At 42.4% G+C, this 20,606-nt stretch overlaps 1 protein-coding gene across 2 annotated transcripts in view; it reads right to left on the bottom strand.

Moving 5' to 3' along the window:
* The window catches only part of KCND3 (potassium voltage-gated channel subfamily D member 3), a 472,663-nt gene that overhangs the window by 419,087 nt on the left and 32,970 nt on the right, over positions 1 to 20,606 (bottom strand). The gene's annotated exons all lie outside the window — the stretch shown is intronic.

The raw sequence follows: 20,606 nt of genomic DNA, 5'->3' as shown, positions 1-20,606 counted from the left end.
TGCACCATGTTTGTGGCAAGGAAAGACCCCTAGTGATTGGCAGGGATATATTATTAACAACAACTACTATGCCTTTGTGCTTAGGCATAGTAGTTGTTGCACCATGTTTGTGTCCCGTTTCATCCTGTTTTGATGGAAAAACTGCCCTTCCCCCGCAAAAAAAGTACCTTTCAACAGATGCAAAGACATGGTGTGAACCTAGCTTAATTCCAGTTTTTAAAGAGTCTCACGCAAATAAGAATTGATTTGTACTCAATTTAAAGGGGTCTTACGGGACTAGAAAAATATGGCGGCTTTCTTCCAAAAACAGCACCACACCTGTCCATGGGTTGTGTCTGTATTGCCGTTTGACTCCATTGAAAAGAATGGGGCTGAGCGGCGATACCACACACATCATGTGGACAGAAATTTCTCCCTATAATCTCAGCTTTTCAAAAAATATTTATATTCATAATAAAGATTATTTTTTTATCGTTTTCAAGTATGTTATTCTAAATCAGTCAGATTTAAGTCGAATATAATTATTATTATTATTATTATTATTATTATTATTATTATTATTAAGTGCCGTCCTGTCGTCTGTATGTATAGTGTCCTGTCTTCTGTTTATTAAAATAAAAAAAGATTGCTAATTTTAAGGTTAAAAATGGGTATAAATCCCGATTCAGATTGCAACCCAGATTAACAACTCCACAAATGACAGTAACTCTCAATTGTAGCGTTAGGAATATGCTAATTACAGGTGTAATAAGTTGCCTGAAATCTTCCTAACTCATTAAAATTACTATTACATAAACATAAAAATATATATGTCACAGACATCAGGTTGATTGACAATGTATGTTATATGCTAACGGGTTAACTATGGGGGGTACTGTGGTTATGAACCCTGGTGATCTCTTTTTTACTGAGAAAATTCCATGATAAATTTGAGCAGAGCTTTAAATGGCTTGTACTTGTTGAAGGTATTTAGTAAAACTAAAAACAAAAAGCACATAGGCGCACACATTATAGGGCATTATTGGGATAATTAAGTAAAAACAGAACGTATAGGTTATGCTAACCTGTTGGTGTTACAATGGGAGCGCAACACCCTTTAAAGACATGTCCACAGTCTAGAGCTGCTGCTGTCTGGCACCCAGTCTGTGTCAAATAGTACCCAAAGGAACAATTGAAGAATAAATCTTCCTTGGCGCTGCTCACAAGTACTATTGACAAAAAATTATCGCTATGACAAAGGTTTTTATTTTGATGTAAAAGTCGCTATGCGTTTCAAAACCAAACCATTTTGATTTCAATGTTGACATATTCGGTGCCAATGGCTTCCGTTTGTCTCAGTTGTGCAAGGGTTCCTTTGTTTTGACGAAATTAATAGCGTAGTCGACTACGGTATTGATTCCGTCAAAACTACGGAACCCTTGCACAACAGAGACAAACGGAAACCATTGCAGCAGGATCCGCCACCATTGAAATCAATTGTGATGGAAATGGAAACCTAAGGTTTCTGTTTGTTTAAGTCAGGGCTCAATTCTGACGGAAAGCTCAGACGGAAATTCAGAATAGATCACAGACGCATATGTGAATGAAGCCTAAGACCAACATATTCAGCTTGTATATCCAGTAGATTTCTCTCTTACAGATGCCTCCAAATCTAGTGGAATGGTTACTATCAATTAAATCAATAGGAGGGATAGTGTAGCAATCAAAGTTGCCGTCATGTTTAAGAGTGCAGAGGTTTGAAATACTGTGAGGAAGGAATTTTTTATGACAATTTGACCTATTTTTATTGAGCCGGCATTGTAGTGGTTTAATAGATTTCTAAATATTATTTTACAGGTGCAGTATATCAAATAAATTACATAGCTGGAATGTACAAGTCAGTCTCTGCTTGATGTTGAAGTTATCCAGTGTTGTTAGGTGTAAAAAAAACAGCTAATTGTGGGTAATGGGGGCACAGACATCGGGATATGCTACAGTTGTAACTGCCTACACGGGAAGGTGTAGTTCGTTTTGAGCAGCCCAAATTCTTAATACAGCTAGGCGTTAGCATATCTTTTAAGAAGGAGCTCTATGAAATGTAGTTTGTGGTCAAGGGGGAGGGGGTCGTATTAAGAAAGGGATCCATTTTAAGAAGTGCCAATGTGAACTGCAGAGGCAACAAGCCTTCTTTGCTGTGAGAACGGTGAATTTATGGAATAGTCTACCACAAGAGCTGGTCACAGCAGGGACAGTAGATGGCTTTAAAAAAGGCTTAGATAATTTCCTAGAACAAAAAAAATATTAGCTCCTATGTGTAGAAATTTTTAACTTCCCCTTTCCCATCCATTGTTTAAACTTGATGGACATGTGTCTTTTTTCAACCGTACAAACTATGTAACTGTAACTAGGTATGTAACTGAGAGTATTCTTTTTTTTTTTTTTTTTAAACCTGTTTATTTATAGGCATTTTCAAAATTAAAAAAGGGTAGAAAAGGGTTATTGAAAAAACTGAGAATATTCCTTATGCATTTGCGGACTTAGTTGAAAGTGGTTATAAAGATAAAATTAGCTGGAGTCCTATTGTTTACCAAACAATCTTTTTGAGTCAGGGAAGGAAGTTCTTTTTATAGGCTTGTGAAAGTAGTTTTTTAGGATAACCTTTCTTCCTGAACCTTTTGTGAAAAATTCATTAAGTTTGGCCAAATAACTATTAATAACTATTAATATCAACTTAAAAAAAAAAGTTCATGTGATGGTAATAATATTATTAGTATGGGAATCCACAAAATGCTATCTTGCCCTTAATAATAGTACAAGTGAATTTGAGGCCCCAAGTGTTATCATTGAGGGAATCACAGAATAGGTTTGCCTGTTCGTGACTACCCCTCCAAAGGAAAAATAGGTCATCATTGTACCTTCTGTACAGCAATATGTGTTGTGTTGCCCAGGGGTGCTGAGGCATCCTCAAATTCACCCATGAACAGGTTGGCATGGATGAGGACCACACGGGTCCTCATGGCTGTGTCATTTTTTGGTGGTAGGTGGATGTTCAAGATAAACATCATGCTCTCTCATGTGAAATAAGCTTAGTTTTCATATCCGGGGTTCTGTCTAGAAAGTTTCTTAGGCTTTTGAGTCCCAAACTGTGTTCTATATTACTGTACAGAGCACCTACATCTAGAGTGATAAACAGTAATTCATTGGCCCATCGAAAGCCAATCAACTCATTGATCAATTGTTGAAAGTTTTGTCCATCCAATGCCGAGCATCCTAGAGTTGTAGCTTGAAGTCTCTGGGCCCGAATGCAATATCTATACCAGCCGCTCCCAATTGTAATGGTTTTTTTTTTATGTGAAAAGGATATTTGGGTCATTCAGGCACCATGGTCTGGGTCAAACTATAACCTCCACACCCCCAATAGCTATTGCACTGAAAAGTGGCAAAAAATAACAGGATTTTTTTTAATGCTGAATAGGTAACAAATCCTGTCTGTAAATTAACCATATATGTAAGTAAATGTCTTTTCTAAAGATTGTCACTAGGCAATATGTACTGTATGTTATTACACAATTATCCATAAAGTCATATAATGCTATGTCTTATTTAAAGAGCAGTAAAACATACACTGTTAGTAAAAAAAAATAATCCATAGATTCTACTGACCCTAGTACACAAATGTGAATTTTTTTTTACAATCCATGAAATACTAATCCTATTTGGCACTGACAACAGGATCACCTTAAAAAGCAATTGTCCATTAGAGTCCATTTAACGTTCATTTAATCAAAGTGAGAGATGACTGTTTATCTAAGCTTCAAAATCAATATACATTCATGGCAAATTCACTGCACATCAAGGAAGCAAAATCTACAGAAGCATTTCCAGGTTTTCCATTCGCCTTTTGAAAACACTAATTTGAATCAAGTAGGGTGGCGAAGACCCAGTCGAGTAGAAACTTCATTTTATTTTTTATTGTGAAAATGACTGCTGACAAAGCACTGTAGATACGTAGCATTATTATTCCGTGGACAGGGCCAGTTTGTGAAAACTGATGCCAGTCCATCTGTCAACAGTTTGGCATCAGTCATTTAATATTCCATTAAGCTCTCATCACATTCTACTTCTGGATGTGAATGCAAATATAATAAACACTGGGGCAGGCAAGAGTATATTGGCATTTTCTGCCTCTTTTTTTTCTGAATGCATCACGTAGCCTCTATAATCCTATGGTTTCGCTCACAGGAACACAGACATACGTTCTATCTTTGACAAATGCATTATCTCCCCATCACATTGTGCTTTATCTGAACACGTGTAGGCTCTGCCCCTCATCCTCAGCCTTCTTCTGGAGATGTGGCTTGCTTGCCTAAGGCACCTCCCTGTAACATGAATGTCATATGATATTTTCAAGTTCAAATCCTCCATTTGACTTTTTGAAAGCTAAATCAACAAATGCTAATGCAGTGTTTATGACCTTGAGTGTCTTTGTGACTCATTTATACATACTGAGTACTGTTCATACATGTATATTTTTGCATAGTCTGTATTGGATTCGGTAGCCCAGCCAAAACGGTACTTAATTTGTAATAAAATATAAATAAGAAAAATAATATTAATTAAAAAAAAGATGTCTAAACAGGGGGGATTTTAGATGTCATTATGCCTTATTGAGATGAGCGTGTCTGTATTTTATGCATTTCACGTCCGTGTGGCATTAGTTTTTCACGTAGGTCTTTCTGCACTTCCTGGTTTATTATGTTTTTTTCTCTACATTTCTTTAACAACTGGTGCGTGTGTGCTGGCCATGTTTTTCGCGCACCCATAGACTGCAGTGGACGACGTGGTCCGCAAAGACGGAATAAAATAGGACATGCAGTACGTTTTACGCAACGGACACATGCTGCTTGAAAAATCACACATGTATGAATAGCCCTATTGATTTGCATGTGTAAAATACGATAATCTGAATAAGGCCGAAGACGTTGTGCATCTGTCAATGCACATAACTCAGCTTTGTCCAGTGTAGGCCTAACTAATATAAAAAAATGAGGTATTCTCCAAGCTATATTATCATCAGTGTGCTACTAGTATACTGCGGTCAGTAGCGTAGCTAGTGGGCGGAGGGCAGTGGCCCTGGGCCCACTGAGGTGGTGAGGCCCACTGCGACCGTCGCCGCCACTCCCACTGCCCCGGCCATGACGAACTGAAATCAGCTGCCGCCAGCCCCTCCTGTAATAATTGTACCTGCATCTATAGGACGCATATACAATTACATGCATAAGCGCTGAATGGCCATGCACATGCTGTGCCGGACCATTCAGCACCTAACAATGATGCTGATTGGCAGGGCGATTACGTCATTGTGCCGCTTCCATTGTTGAAAGGGGCTGATTGACGAGGCAAGTCATTCCTGCCCTGTCAATCTGCATCATTGTTAGGTGCTGAATGGTCAGGCAACCACTCAGATATGCCCGTCCGTCCCCCCCCCCCCGTGCTAAACCCCTAGCTACACCTCTGCTTGCAGTGAAGTAGTCATCATTGTAAAATAATTGTATGCAATTGGGGTATTTTTCCTATGCTGAGTTCCAAGTGACTCATCACAGCGCTACTCTGTATTCATTCAGGAAAATAAAAGTTTGGGGTCATGCAGAGATCCATGAATCTGGGAAAAAATTGAATTTTTGTACTTGCCTGGAGTAAAGTTTTATACTCTAAAATAAAGAGGTATATATATATATATATATATATATATATATATACACACACACACACATATGCAATACATGGACAGAAGTTTTCGGACACGCCCCTTAATCAATGAATTCAGGTGTTTCATGCTGTCCCATTGCCACAGGTGTATAAAATCCAGCACCTAGCCATGCAGTCGCCTTTACAAACATTTGTGAAAGAATGGGTCGTTCTAAAGAGCTCACTGAAATTGAGCGTGGTACTGTAATAGGATGCCACCGTTGCAACAAGTCAGTACGTAAAATTTCTTCCCTCCTAGATATTCCACAATCAATGTGAGTGATATTATTGTAAAGTGCAACCATTTAGGAGCCACAGAAACTCAGTCATGAAGTGGCAGACTGGGCGTGTTGAAAAGTAAAAGTACAACTGGGCGTGTATTATGTGCGTACATAGGGGCGTTTTTACTACTTTTACTAGCTGGGCGTTCTGACGAGAAGTATCATCCACTTCTCTTCAGAACGCCCAGCTTCTGGCAGTGCAGACACAGCCGTGTTCTCGAGAGATCACGCTGTGACGTCACTCACAGGTCCTGCATCGTGTCGGACGAGCGAGGACACATCGGCACCAGAGGCTACAGTTGATTCTGCAGCAGCATCGGCGTTTGCAGGTAAGTCGATGTAGCTACTTACCTGCAAACGCTGATGCTGCTGCAGAATCAACTGTAGCCTCTGGTGCCGATGTGTCCTCGCTCGTCTGACACGATGCAGGACCTGTGAGTGACGACACAGCGTGATCTCTCGAGAACACGGCTGTGTCTGCACTGCCAGAAGCTGGGCGTTCTGAAGAGAAGTGGATGATACTTCTCGTCAGAACGCCCAGCTAGTAAAAGTAGTAAAAACGCCCCGATGTACGCACATAATACACGCCCAGTTGTACTTTTACTTTTAAACACGCCCAGTTGTACTTTTGCAAACCTCATTTGCATAAATACAAAAATGGTCATAACTTGGCCAAAAATGCTCGTTTCTTAAAAATAAAAACGTTACTGTAATCTACATTGCAGCGCCGATCTGCTGCAATAACAGATAGGGGTTGCAAAATCTGGTGACAGAGCCTCTTTAAGTATATTTATACTCGGCTCATATATCTACAGTACCAGTTCCCCTTCTGCTCTATTGATGTGATGCACATTTGTTTTTTTTAATGTTTTTTAATCGATTATATTTTTCATGCAATATACTAAAAATGAATACATCTTGTTATACATATGTCTGCTAGCCCCTTATTTCTGTAGACTATATGTCAATAACTGCAGAGTTTCAAACCTCCCATTGCATTAACGTCCACAAAAAACTGTGCGCTGGGAGCTTCATGGCATTGGTTGTCATGACCGAGCAGCTACATTCAAGCCTTACACCACCAAGCACAATGCCAAGCGTTGGATGGAGTGCTGTAAATTACTGGACTCTGGAACAGTGGAAACGTGTTCTATGGAGTGACAAATCACGCCTTTCTATTTGGCAATCTGATGGACGAGTCTGGGGAATGCCAGGAGAACGTTACTTGCGTGACTGCATTGTGCCAACTGTAATGTTTGGTGGAGGAGGAATAATGCTATGAGGTTTTTATTCAGGGGTTGGTCTAGGCCCTTAGTCCCAGTGGTGGGAAATCTTAATAACAAGCATTCCAAGACATTTTGGACAATTGTATGCTTCCGAATTTGTGGGAACAGTTTGGGGAAGGCCATTTTCTTTTCCAGGATGGCTGTGCCCCAAGTGCACAAAGCAAGGTCCATAAAGGCATGGTTGGGTGAGTTTGGTGTGGAAGAACTTGACTGGCCTATAGAGCCCTGACCTCAACCCCATCAAACACCTTTGGGATGAACTAGAACGGATATAGCGAGCCAGGTCCTCTCGTCAAACATCAGTGTCTGACCTCGCAAATCCTTTTCTGGATGAATATACAACAATATACAACAATTCCCACATACACACTCCAAAATCTTGTAGAAAAACTTTCCAGAAGAGTGGAAACTGTTTTAGCTGCAAAGAGGGGACCAACTCCATAATAATGCCAATGGATTTAGAATGGGATGCCGTAAAAGTTTCTGTAGGTGTAATGTGTAGTGGTCCCAATACTTTTGCCCATATAGTGTATATTGATACATATATATCTATAGATATAGGAATTACTCCGCATTCAGTACAGTAATACAGCATATTGTGGTAAGACTTAGTTCTTTCGAAAATTTTTGAACAGCGGATTGAGTTGTTATGCATTCCCTTAAGTTTCACTCTGTCCTGTAGAGAATATAAGATCAGCAATATCTCATAACGATAACACTATATTCTCTAATGGGTTGCTACAACTGCGGTCTGTCTTATGTCTATTTGCTGTGCAGCTGAGTATAGTCAACTGTATGGAAACAGCCATTTTAGGCTGAGGACAGGTGGTCTGTAGTGTTTTTCTATGGGATTAGTGTGAGAAATTCCCCCAAAATGTCTACCCCTATGATCACTTCTTTAGTTTATACATCTCCGGTTCGGAGAAACCCCAGAATACCAATATAACCGGCTATCAATAGATCAGTACAATTACCCAGACTGCTAGCTGGCAAGCTCTGACATAAAACTACTTTATCTGTGAGTCCTCATTTATACCCGTTCTTAAGTGACCTTTACAACCTGCCAGAAATTTCTCTTTAAAAGCACCTCATAATTCTCAAGTAATATGTATTCATATTTATCGCTGCATCTCAAGGAACTCAAAACCCAATGGCTACTTTAATGTACTGATAGCATAACATTAGGTACATAAATAATTGCGCATTCTATCATGTAACTTTAGAAATTGTACACGCTATGCGGGTGGTGCTTTAATCCCTTGATTTTCAATTAAGCAAGACCTTTGAAAATCTTCACATTTGGTTACAAGCATAACCCATTAAAATGTATCATTTGAGAAACCTAATCTAATTAATCCTAAGAAGGTATTAATACTAATGCAGTGGCACAGCTTATATTCAGTATACAATTGTCAAACGTTTCACAAGTTATATCATTATTACAATATATTCTGTAAGCGTTAGGTTTGCCAATAAATTGGGAAAAAAATGGCACTCCTGGTCCTGGCTTCTGGTTTTCTGCTCTTTAAATAACAAACCAGAAATAAAGCCAACAATCAGCACTCATTGGACAGACTCGGGGAACATACATAGCAACCATATAAAGCAAACAAAATCACTATCGCAAATTGTGTAGTGTTGCACGCAAAAGCATAATGGCATTTGATTATCATGTCAATATGACCCTCAGTAGTTTTCATTGAAATATTAATGTTAGCCCAAACTGATTCACACACAGGCACACACAGGCACACACACTTACTTCAGTCATACTACCCTTGTTTTTGCTATATATCAATTAAAAAAATTAGAGTTTGTGTACTAAGCCATGTGTTCTAGATCTTTAGGAATATTACGGGTGGGTTCCAAGACCTCGTAGATCTGTGTTGCCTAATAACCATTGGCCCTTTAGTGGTTCTACTGAACCAGACTTAGATTACCATTGGAAACATGATGATCTAAAAGCCCATAATACGGCCGGGTAAGTTTGGCATTGGAAAGGGTTGGGATTCTCAGGGTTTCCTGTGCAACAAGATAGTTTTCCTAGCATAAAACATCAATAGCTGGAAAAGTTTCTGCCTCGACTTAGTCGGCATATTCCTAAACCAGTCCTAAATTACTCACCATTGGGGAGGACACCACAGGAAATCTCATTTTTATATTGGTAAATCGGTGAATTCTAGACCAATAGTTATATATAATGGGGGAATTCCAATACCATATGAATAAATACACCTTTCTCCCTTCCACATTTAGTCCATACATCCTTGGTTAGTGTCTCAACATAACCATTTGTACTGAGGTTAGAAATAATCTATTTAATATTTTAATTTTAAAGAGTCTAAATCTGTCCTGGATCTCCAAAAATCTACAGGTCATTGGATTTGTGTGACTTTCTCATGAATTATTATTAATTTTCTTTGAGTAAGTATAGTATACCTATTTTCTACCAATTATCTAGAATTCATTCCAAAAGGGGCAGGACCACAATTGAAATGTACATGGTAAAGCGAGGACTACTAAAGGAAATGTCATACCTCACCATATCTAACCAAAATTATCACTATATTGAAGCCTACCTCAATGTTACCTCACACACCATTATGAAGAAAGTATAGACAGGAATGCACAGCAATTCTGTCCATGGTTCAGTAATGCCTACGATGTAATACCAAATACAAATTATTTGCCCAACCACAAAACTATGGCTTAATAGAGAATCTGTATACACAGTTGACCACATACTAATGTGACAGTTGCACAGATAAATAAGTAACGGTACCATAGTACCATTGAACATGTTACTCAACAGTCATGACAGCAGTATATATATACAGGGTAGCATACTGACCCACATTAGATCACATAGTATCCAGTAGTGGACATTTCATATTGCATGCAGTTATTTGGCAATATACTACAAATAAATTACTTAACCTGAACAAGCTACACAAATCTGCAATGATATTGAACCTGTAGTTCGAGTTGATCAGTGTCACATTTGACACGTACCTAGTAAATTCATTGTGTGCTATTTGTTGACCAGTGATCAGTGTGCGAACATATGGTGCTTGGAAGTCTGTTTTGGTTAGTGGCATATACTCTGTCTATCCATAGTAGCCAGCACAGTACTAAATTCAGTGTCCATTTCTGATGGTCAGTGTTGGGATGAGATCTAATTTCTCGTGGTAAAGAGCCTGATCCTAAGTGGTCAATGTCATGTTTTCAATGGTCAGCTGAAAGAAAAACTCTAAACCTGAGAATTTAGATGTGTCTACAGTTAACACAATATAGGGGTTAAATTTAGTCCCGGATTCTACAAGTTTCAAGTGGCGCTAGGCTTTATCAGTTCATGTAGCTGGGATAGTGATGTCACTTCCTGTCAGCAGGTTGACCTTCTCAGCCATGCAATGTGATTTGACAGCTTGGAAGTGACAGATACAGCTCTGGACCTCACAGGCCCTTTAAATGACACTCCTTTATCTCCTTCACTTGCTGTGCCCTTTGTTACACCCACTGTTGTGCCCTTATGAATACATTACCCTTTCCATACTTAATACATTTTACATAAAAATCTGGATCTACTAAAATACTAAAATAAATAGGGCAGAGAATATTCTGTATTTTGATCTCAGATTAAAACTATTTCCCATGCAGTGAATAACACATGTTTAAGATTGCAAACAAAGGAATAAATGAGAATCTCATCGTGTTGCCAAGCAACAAGACTAAAGATAACACCTAGATGTGACACTTGACTAAATAAAAAATGCACTGGCTTTTTGCAGCATTTGTAATGTAATGGAAAGTTACATTTTACATATAACTCTTCATTCTGGGAAAGAAACACTGACAGATATGAGATAATTAGAGTTTATTTTATGTACAGGAGAGTAACTAGAGGGGGTGCAGAGGTTGCTCTCGCATCTGGGCCCAGGTGCCTTAAGGGGCCCAAAAGGTCTCTGCCCCATGTAAGGAGACCAGTATTATAAATGGTTAGGGGCCTCGTCCCTTTTACATTTTTCGCCATTAGGGTCCAGTAGCTGCAAGTTATACCTCTGTTTATGTATAATAACTAGAAACATATTTTGGCTTAATTTGTCGTCAATAGGATATGTTTAATGGGAATACCTTAGACTTTCCGAAACTTTTCAATATAAACCATTTACTGTACGTTAAATAAACTTTTTTATTTCACTGTCTAAATAAGTTTTTGTTTTTTTTAGAGGAATTGTCATTAAACTGTTAATATCAAGCCTTTTAAAGCCAATCATAGAAATGATAATTAAAATGATAAATAAAAGCAATTGTATTATTCATGGATACACAGGCAGTTGCCACACACAATAAGAGTTAGGCCTCATGCACATGAACGTGTTTTTGCGGCCGCAATCCAAAGGCAAATCAGCGGATGAATTGCGGACCCATTAATTTCTATGGGCCCATGCAAACGACCGTGGTTTCCACGGTCCATGCATTGGCCGGGAGCCCGAACTGCAAAAGAAAGGACATGCCATTATACGGGCCGCATTTGCTGTACGGGCTCATTGAAGTCAATATGTGCACGGTCCATGATTTGAGGGCGGCTACGGTCGTGTGCATAAGGCTTTATAGATGGAGCTTTTAAACCCAGTAATAGAAGATATTATTATCAGAATAGGAAAATATTACACATAAATACATACAATAATTGTAAATCATATAATATATACACCTATTGAATATCAAGTACAGTGGCTCTCTCTGTAAACATTCTCCATTGCAAATTACACAAGTCTTCTGCTGTCAGACCGCCGGTTATTACGGCATGCTTAGGTAATGCAGAGATGACAACAGAAAAAAGTGGATAATGTAGTTGCCCATTGATTTCAATGGATGTCCAATTTGTTTTTAAATGTTTGGTTGATTTTTTTGTACCTATCCACATAGAAGAAATTCTTGAAAGTATTTCAGTATTTACACTGGACACAATAGGCTGATGCTTCATGTTTTCTGTAGCTCACTTGTCAGCTTAGTTGCATTGATTTGGACAGGTTGAGCAAAGTTATCTCATAATCACTAGAGGGTGGGGGTGCAATGATAGGTCCACATAGAATTAGAAAAATAACCGGTAGATATAAGCACTTAAAGTGTCCAGCAGTACCGATGTCATAAGCGATTTTCCGTCGGAGGGCTGTGGAGGGGGTGGGAGCGTGTCTCAGATTTCAAAGAAGATCTCCATAGGAAAGTCTGAGGCCGCGGTGGCCATTTTGGATAGAGGAAAGTGGGGGACTGGAACAGCAGGTAAGTTGACTATAAATTTGCAATGTACAGTCTTTTTTTTGGGGGACTGGAGGGTCGCTTTATTATTATGATAGGCCATCATTATGTGGGTCACACCCTCAGAGTCCCTACCAAGTAAAAAGAAGGGACACCAGCGCTCCCTGCAATACCTAACACAGCATTGTCCAAAAGGATGTTGCTGTGTGTGGTACTAAAACTCAGCCCTGTTCGCTTGAATGGTAGTACCAGAATACCAGACACAGTATCAGGTATGAACATTTCTATTTCAGGTACTACAGTGCAGGGGTTGCGCTGCGCGTTCTTTATGCTGATCAGTGGAAATTCACAGAATGGGCACTTTCTGATCATACTTTACATCCCAGGAAAACTCTTTAAATTATTATTTTTTCTCAAGTTTTTATACATTCTCTTCAGCTGTTCTAGATGCTAATTTTCTCTGTAAGAGATACAGCATTACAATTGGCAAACTGAAGACTTTATTGAGTTGACTTCATGGAGGAGATAATTAATTTTGTGTATGTCGCGCTTCTCCGAAACAGAGACCTATGCATAAAATACACCAATTGAACATTTTAAATGGAGATGTCTAGCAATGAATTAGAGTGGTCAGCACTTATTCCAATTCTGCTTTTGGTGGTTCATGTATCTAGCCTTTCAAGTAGAGACAATGGGCACAAAATAATTCACAATCTATAGGTAAAAACAAGTTTGAAAGCTGAGATCTGCTGTGAATTAAAAATGTTACAAAATTTAAGAATTCAAAATGTGAAAAAAGGTTTATTGTCAATCTAAGATAAGGTATGAAATATGATTCAAGCTTCTTTTTAACTGCCAATATTACATACTTCGCCACAAATATTCATATGTCCACGACTAAAAAAATGCCTTTAGATGTTCTTCAGCCGCTACCAACCAATTGGTGATGACATATATTCATTTTATAAGCTACTGTTAGGGATCTGCCAGGTACTTCATCTAGCTATACTCCTGGGATTAATCAATCCACACCTGAGGCCAGACCTGTTCGACTGACACCATCTCCCACCAACCAGGGTGGCAGGCTCAGGAGTGGGAGAGCCTATCGCGGCCTGGTCTCTCGGAGTTAGCTCCGCCCCCTGCCCTTTATTACCTGCCCTGTGCTCTCCCTCAGTGCTTGTAATTCTTTTGGATTCCTGGCCCCACTGCTGCTTGCTCCAGCCTGCTTCTGCCGTGCTTCTGCCTTGCTGCAGTTCTGCTTGACCTGCTTTGCTTGCCCTGGCTTGCTTCTGTCTCCGTGCCCGCTCGGGCGTACTCCTTCGTCCTGGTCCTGACTGTTCTTTCGCCGCCCCGTTTCCTCGTGGCGTTCCGTGGCTACTGCCCCTTCCCTTGCGTGTTCCCTGTTTGTCTTCCTGTGCACTTAGCCAGCGTAGGGACCGCCGCCCAGTTGTACCTCGTCGCCTAGGGCGGGTCGTTGCAGGTAGGCAGGGACAGGGCGGTGGGTAGATTAGGGCTCACTTTCCCTTCACCTCCTTCCTGCCATTACATAATTACAAGCCCTTACCTAGTCTACCATTTCTCCTACGCTGACGCTATCATGGACCCCCTTGAGACCCTGACCCAGCAGATGCAGGGCCTCTCCCTACAGGTCCAGGCCCTGGCCCAAAGGGTCAATCAGGGTGACGCTGCTTTAGTAGTACCCCTCACCTCACCTCTAGAACCCGACCTCAAGTTACCTGACCGGTTTTCAGGGGACCGTAAGACGTTTCTCTCCTTCCGGGAGAGTTGCAGACTGTATTTCCGCCTAAAGCCCCACTCCTCAGGTTCCGAGAACCAGCGGGTGGGTATCATCATATCCCGACTCCAGGAAGGGCCCCAAGAGTGGGCCTTCTCCTTGGCTCCTGACGCCCCTGAACTTTCCTCTGTTGATCGTTTTTTCTCTGCCCTCGGACTCATTTACGACGAGACTGACAGGACTGCTTTAGCCGAGAGTCAGCTGGTGACCTTACGTCAGGGTAGGAGACCGGTTGAGGAATACTGTTCTGATTTTAGGAAGTGGTGCGTAGCTTCTCAGTGGAACGATCCGGCCCTAAGGTGCCAGTTTAGGTTAGGATTATCTGACGCCCTGAAGGATCTGCTGGTTAGCTACCCCTCGCCTGACTCCCTTGACCAGGTTATGGCCCTAGCAGTACGACTTGACCGACGTCTCAGGGAACGTCAGCTAGAACGCTTCAGTGTGCTCCCCTCTGACTTTTCTGCGATTCCCCCCGAGGTCCCGTCTCCTCGCCCCTCCACGGAGGACTCGGAGGTACCTATGCAACTCGGGGCCTCCATGTCCCCTCGACAACGTAGGGAGTTTCGCAGAATGAATGGTCTCTGCTTCTACTGTGGGGACGACAAGCATCTACTGAACACCTGTCCCAGGCGCAAGAATAAGAAGCCGGAAAACTTCCGCGCCTAAGTGATCATCGGGGAGGTCACTTGGGCGCACAGGTATTTCCCGTTAATGTGAAACGCAATAAAATTTTGCTTCCCTTTCAGGTCTCGTTTGCTGGCCGGTCTGCCACGGGCAGTGCTTTCGTGGATTCTGGCTCATCTGCTAATATCATGTCTGTGGAATTTGCTATGTCTCTAAAGATGCCTTGTATTGATTTACCTTATCCTATCCCTGTAGTAGGAATCGACTCAACCCCCCTTGCTAATGGTTATTTTACTCAGCATACTCCTGTTTTTGAACTCCTGGTTGGCTCCATGCATTTGGAGCAGTGCTCTGTACTGGTGATGCAGGGATTATCGTCTGATCTGGTTTTAGGCCTTCCCTGGTTGCAGTTGCATAATCCCACATTTGATTGGAATACTGGGGATCTCACCAAATGGGGTAATGAATGTCTTATGTCATGTCTTTCTGTTAACTCTATTTCTCCCCGGGAGGAGGTAAACACGCTTCCTGAGTTTGTTCAGGACTTCGCCGATGTGTTTTCCAAGGAGGCCTCCGAGGTGTTGCCCCCCCATAGAGATTACGATTGTGCTATCGATTTGGTGCCTGGTGCCAAGCTTCCTAAGGGTAGGATATTTAATCTTTCATGTCCTGAACGTGAAGCTATGAGGGTGTATATCCAAGAATGCCTGGCCAAGGGTTTCATTCGCCCCTCGACTTCTCCTGTAGGTGCTGGCTTCTTCTTCGTGGGGAAGAAGGATGGTGGTCTTAGGCCGTGCATTGATTATCGTAACCTGAATAAGGTCACCGTAAGGAACCAGTACCCACTTCCTTTGATTCCGGATCTTTTTAATCAGGTTCAGGGAGCCCAATGGTTTTCTAAGTTCGATCTACGGGGGGCATATAACCTTATCCGCATCAAAGAGGGGGATGAGTGGAAAACTGCGTTCAACACACCCGAGGGTCATTTCGAATACCTGGTCATGCCCTTTGGGTTGTGTAATGCCCCTGCTGTCTTCCAGAATTTTATTAATGAAATCCTGAGAGAGTACCTGGGTAATTTTCTTGTTGTGTACCTTGATGACATACTGGTGTTTTCCAAGGACTGGTCCTCCCACGTGGAGCATGTCAGGAAGGTGCTCCAGGTCCTTCGGGAGAATAATCTGTTTGCTAAGACTGAAAAATGTGTCTTTGGGGTACAGGAGATACCATTTTTAGGGCAAATCCTCACTCCTCATGAATTCCGCATGGACCCTGCCAAGGTTCAAGCTGTGGCGGAATGGGTCCAACCTGCCTCCCTTAAGGCGTTACAGTGTTTTTTAGGGTTCGCCAACTATTACAGGAGATTTATTGCCAACTTCTCGGTCGTCGCTAAGCCTCTTACGGACCTTACCCGCAAGGGTGCCGATGTCCTCCATTGGCCCCCTGAGGCCGTCCAGGCCTTTGAGACTCTCAAGAAGTGCTTTATCTCGGCCCCCGTGCTGATTCAGCCCAACCAAGAGGAGCCATTTATTGTGGAGGTTGACGCTTCCGAGGTGGGAGTGGGGGCCGTCTTGTCCCAGGGTACCAGCTCCCTCACCCATCTCCGCCCCTGTGCTTACTTCTCTAGGAAGTTTTCGCCCACGGAGAGTAACTATGATATTGGCAACCGCGAACTTCTAGCCATTAAATGGGCTTTTGAGGAGTGGCGGCACTTCCTGGAGGGGGCCAGACACCAGGTAACGGTCCTTACGGATCACAAGAATCTGGTTTTCCTAGAATCGGCCTGGAGGCTTAATCCTAGACAAGCTCGGTGGGCACTATTCTTTACCAGATTTAATTTCTTGGTTACCTATAGGGCTGGGTCCAAGAATATTAAGGCTGACGCTCTGTCACGTAGTTTCATGGCCAATCCTCCTTCCGAGAAGGATCCCGCTTGTATTTTACCCCCTGGTATAATCGTCTCTGCCACGGATTCTGATTTAGCTTCTGATATCGCGGCTGATCAGGGTGCAGCTCCCGGGAACGTCCCTGGGGACAAACTGTTTGTTCCCCTGCAATACCGGCTGAGGGTACTCAGGGAAAACCATGACTCCGCTCTATCTGGTCATCCTGGCATCTTGGGCACCAAACACCTCATTACCAGAAACTATTGGTGGCCTGGGTTGCCTAAAGATGTTAGGGCTTACGTCGCCGCTTGTGAGGTTTGCGCTAGGTCCAAAACCCCTAGGTCCCGACCTGCGGGCCTACTACGTTCCTTGCCCATTCCCCAGAGACCTTGGACCCATATCTCCATGGATTTTATCACCGATTTGCCTCCATCTCAGGGCAAGTCGGTGGTGTGGGTGGTAGTCGACCGCTTCAGCAAGATGTGCCACTTTGTGCCCCTTAAGAAGCTACCTAACGCCAAGACGTTAGCTTCTTTGTTTGTGAAACACATCCTGCGTCTCCATGGGGCCCCAGTCAATATCGTTTCTGACAGAGGGGTACAATTTGTTTCCTTATTTTGGAGAGCTTTTTGTAAAAAGTTGGAGATTGATCTGTCCTTCTCCTCCGCCTTCCATCCCGAAACTAATGGCCAAACGGAAAGGACCAACCAATCCCTGGAACAATATTTAAGGTGTTTCATCTCTGACTGTCAATTCGATTGGGTCTCATTCCTTCCCCTTGCTGAATTTTCCCTGAATAACCGGGTCAGTAACTCGTCAGGGGTCTCCCCGTTTTTCTGTAATTTCGGGTTTAACCCAAGGTTCTCCTCCGTCTCCCCTGGTTGTTCCAATAATCCTGAGGTAGAGGAGGTTCATCGGGAACTGTGCACTGTCTGGGCCCAGGTTCAGAAGAACCTAGAGGCGTCCCAGAGCGCACAAAAGATTCAGGCGGATACTAGACGTTCTGCTAACCCCCGGTTTGTCGTCGGGGATTTGGTCTGGTTGTCGTCCAGGAACTTGCGCCTTAAGGTCCCGTCCAGGAAGTTTGCTCCCCGATTTATTGGACCTTATAAGATCATTGAAGTCCTCAACCCTGTATCCTTCCGTCTGGAGCTCCCCCCATCCTTTCGCATACATGACGTCTTCCATGCCTCCCTCCTTAAACGCTGCTCCCCGTCCTGGTCCCCCTCGAGGATACCTCCTGTTCCCGTTCTCACCCCTGAGGGGGTGGAATTCGAGGTGGCCAAGATTATGGACAGTAGGATGGTCCAGGGCTCCCTCCAGTACCTGGTCCATTGGAGAGGATACGGGCCGGAGGAGAGGACTTGGGTACCTGCCCGTGATGTTCACGCTGGGGTATTGATCAGGAGGTTCCACCTCCTCTTCCCCACTAAACCGGGTCCCCTTAGTAAGGGTCCGGTGGCCCCTCATAAAAGGGGGAGTACTGTTAGGGATCTGCCAGGTACTTCATCTAGCTATACTCCTGGGATTAATCAATCCACACCTGAGGCCAGACCTGTTCGACTGACACCATCTCCCACCAACCAGGGTGGCAGGCTCAGGAGTGGGAGAGCCTATCGCGGCCTGGTCTCTCGGAGTTAGCTCCGCCCCCTGCCCTTTATTACCTGCCCTGTGCTCTCCCTCAGTGCTTGTAATTCTTTTGGATTCCTGGCCCCACTGCTGCTTGCTCCAGCCTGCTTCTGCCGTGCTTCTGCCTTGCTGCAGTTCTGCTTGACCTGCTTTGCTTGCCCTGGCTTGCTTCTGTCTCCGTGCCCGCTCGGGCGTACTCCTTCGTCCTGGTCCTGACTGTTCTTTCGCCGCCCCGTTTCCTCGTGGCGTTCCGTGGCTACTGCCCCTTCCCTTGCGTGTTCCCTGTTTGTCTTCCTGTGCACTTAGCCAGCATAGGGACCGCCGCCCAGTTGTACCTCGTCGCCTAGGGCGGGTCGTTGCAAGTAGGCAGGGACAGGGCGGTGGGTAGATTAGGGCTCACTTTCCCTTCACCTCCTTCCTGCCATTACAGCTACCTACAATGTTATGGATGCGTTAAGCTGATTCCATGTGAGAACTGTCAAATTCAGATCAGGTGATTTCGGGGATTATTTCCTGTTTATTTTTCTGATGAAATACAATAGCATAACTTGTGAAGTTTGATGAATTATATAGCAAACAGGACTTACATTAATTTTATAATACAGCTTATGTGTCAGCATGCATGTCTATTAAGCCAATTCTTCTTTCCTAACGGCTCTAATATGATAAGGTACTGTAATATTCTTTACGCAGATTTTAGCCTTTTACTTGACTGCAATGACTTTATGGAGATAAGGCAATTACTGGATGCAGAGCACAGAATGATGTTCACACTCAGAAACTGAATATCCATGTTTCATTCCACTTATCTAGGCTCTACAGCTGTTGATTCGAGAGATCAGAATCCAGCTGAAATTAATGTGGATTCTCTTCCGGATTCAGTGGTTTAAAAGTATAGCCTGGTGGAAAGCTATCGCTTCTGACATATACTGCACTGGCAATGCAGCCGCAACAAATGGCACGTTGCCAACTGGTTTGGATTTATTATAGTTTATGATGATCTAAATGATAAATGGGTTGACAGGACACTATATATACAGTACATATGTGTAATGAATAGGCTTTGATTTAATTCAATTACACAGTTCTGCATTGTAGTGCAGCAAATAAATAATGTAGAGTTCTCCTCATTATTCAGCCATTACATAAATAGTACTATATTGTTAGGACATTTAGGATCAAATAAATATTTGAAGATTTATTTGGCTGATTACTTCTATTTATAAAACTAATTGGTGGGGGTCTGACCGTTGGGACCCTCACTGATCCCAAGATTAGGAGTCCCAGTTTCCACTTTCAGCTAAAAGCTGGATGTGGGTAGTTCTTTTAAATCTCTCTTAACTAAATCAAAGGTACATGTAATATATATGACACACCCATACACAGCTAGTTACTTTTTAAGACTTCTATCTAGATATAATCCTATCATTTCAATAATACACATCTTCATTTGCTGACATTTATCACAGATTTTTCACTGTGGTCTTTGAGTTTTACGTTACAACTATGGTTACATTAAGTTATCAATGCTGTTGAAGTAGGTGGGGGGGGGGGTGAAGAGGTTGGAGTCACATCTGGATCCTTAATATTTTGGCAACATATAATAAAACTTGCTCTATAAGTAGGATGTGCAGAGTTACCAAAGCATGTCAGCCATATCAGCATTTGACATGATGTCTAATGAGGAAAAACATTTTTCACAACAAAATCTAAGAACATCAATCTGTTCTCTAAGAGTTCATGCACACGACCATATGATGGGGCCAGATTATAGGGTGGACTCACAGTGCTTATGTCCTAGGGCCTCCACCACCTTGTGGTATTATCACAACTGGATTGGGGGAACCAAGCACCCTCTTTTCATTCTTACATCATCTGGCGTGATGCAATGACGTTAACATGTCCACCTGTAAGGAATCAAAGACAGCTTGGGCATCACTGATGTATGCCGACATGGCTATGATCTGGACCGGGTGGATCACAGAGATGAGGAGCACTCATCCAATTTTTAAGCCCAGCGTGCTCCACTAACCTTAATTCAAAGACTACGAGGCTATACTATAACTCATTGCAAGCTTCATCAAATGCTATATTACAGAGAAATGCTCTCCTAGAAGCA

This window comes from Rhinoderma darwinii, chromosome 2 (genome assembly GCF_050947455.1).
Source record: "Rhinoderma darwinii isolate aRhiDar2 chromosome 2, aRhiDar2.hap1, whole genome shotgun sequence".
Lineage (NCBI taxonomy): Eukaryota > Metazoa > Chordata > Amphibia > Anura > Rhinodermatidae > Rhinoderma > Rhinoderma darwinii.
This window is presented reverse-complemented; position numbering and strand designations above follow the sequence as displayed.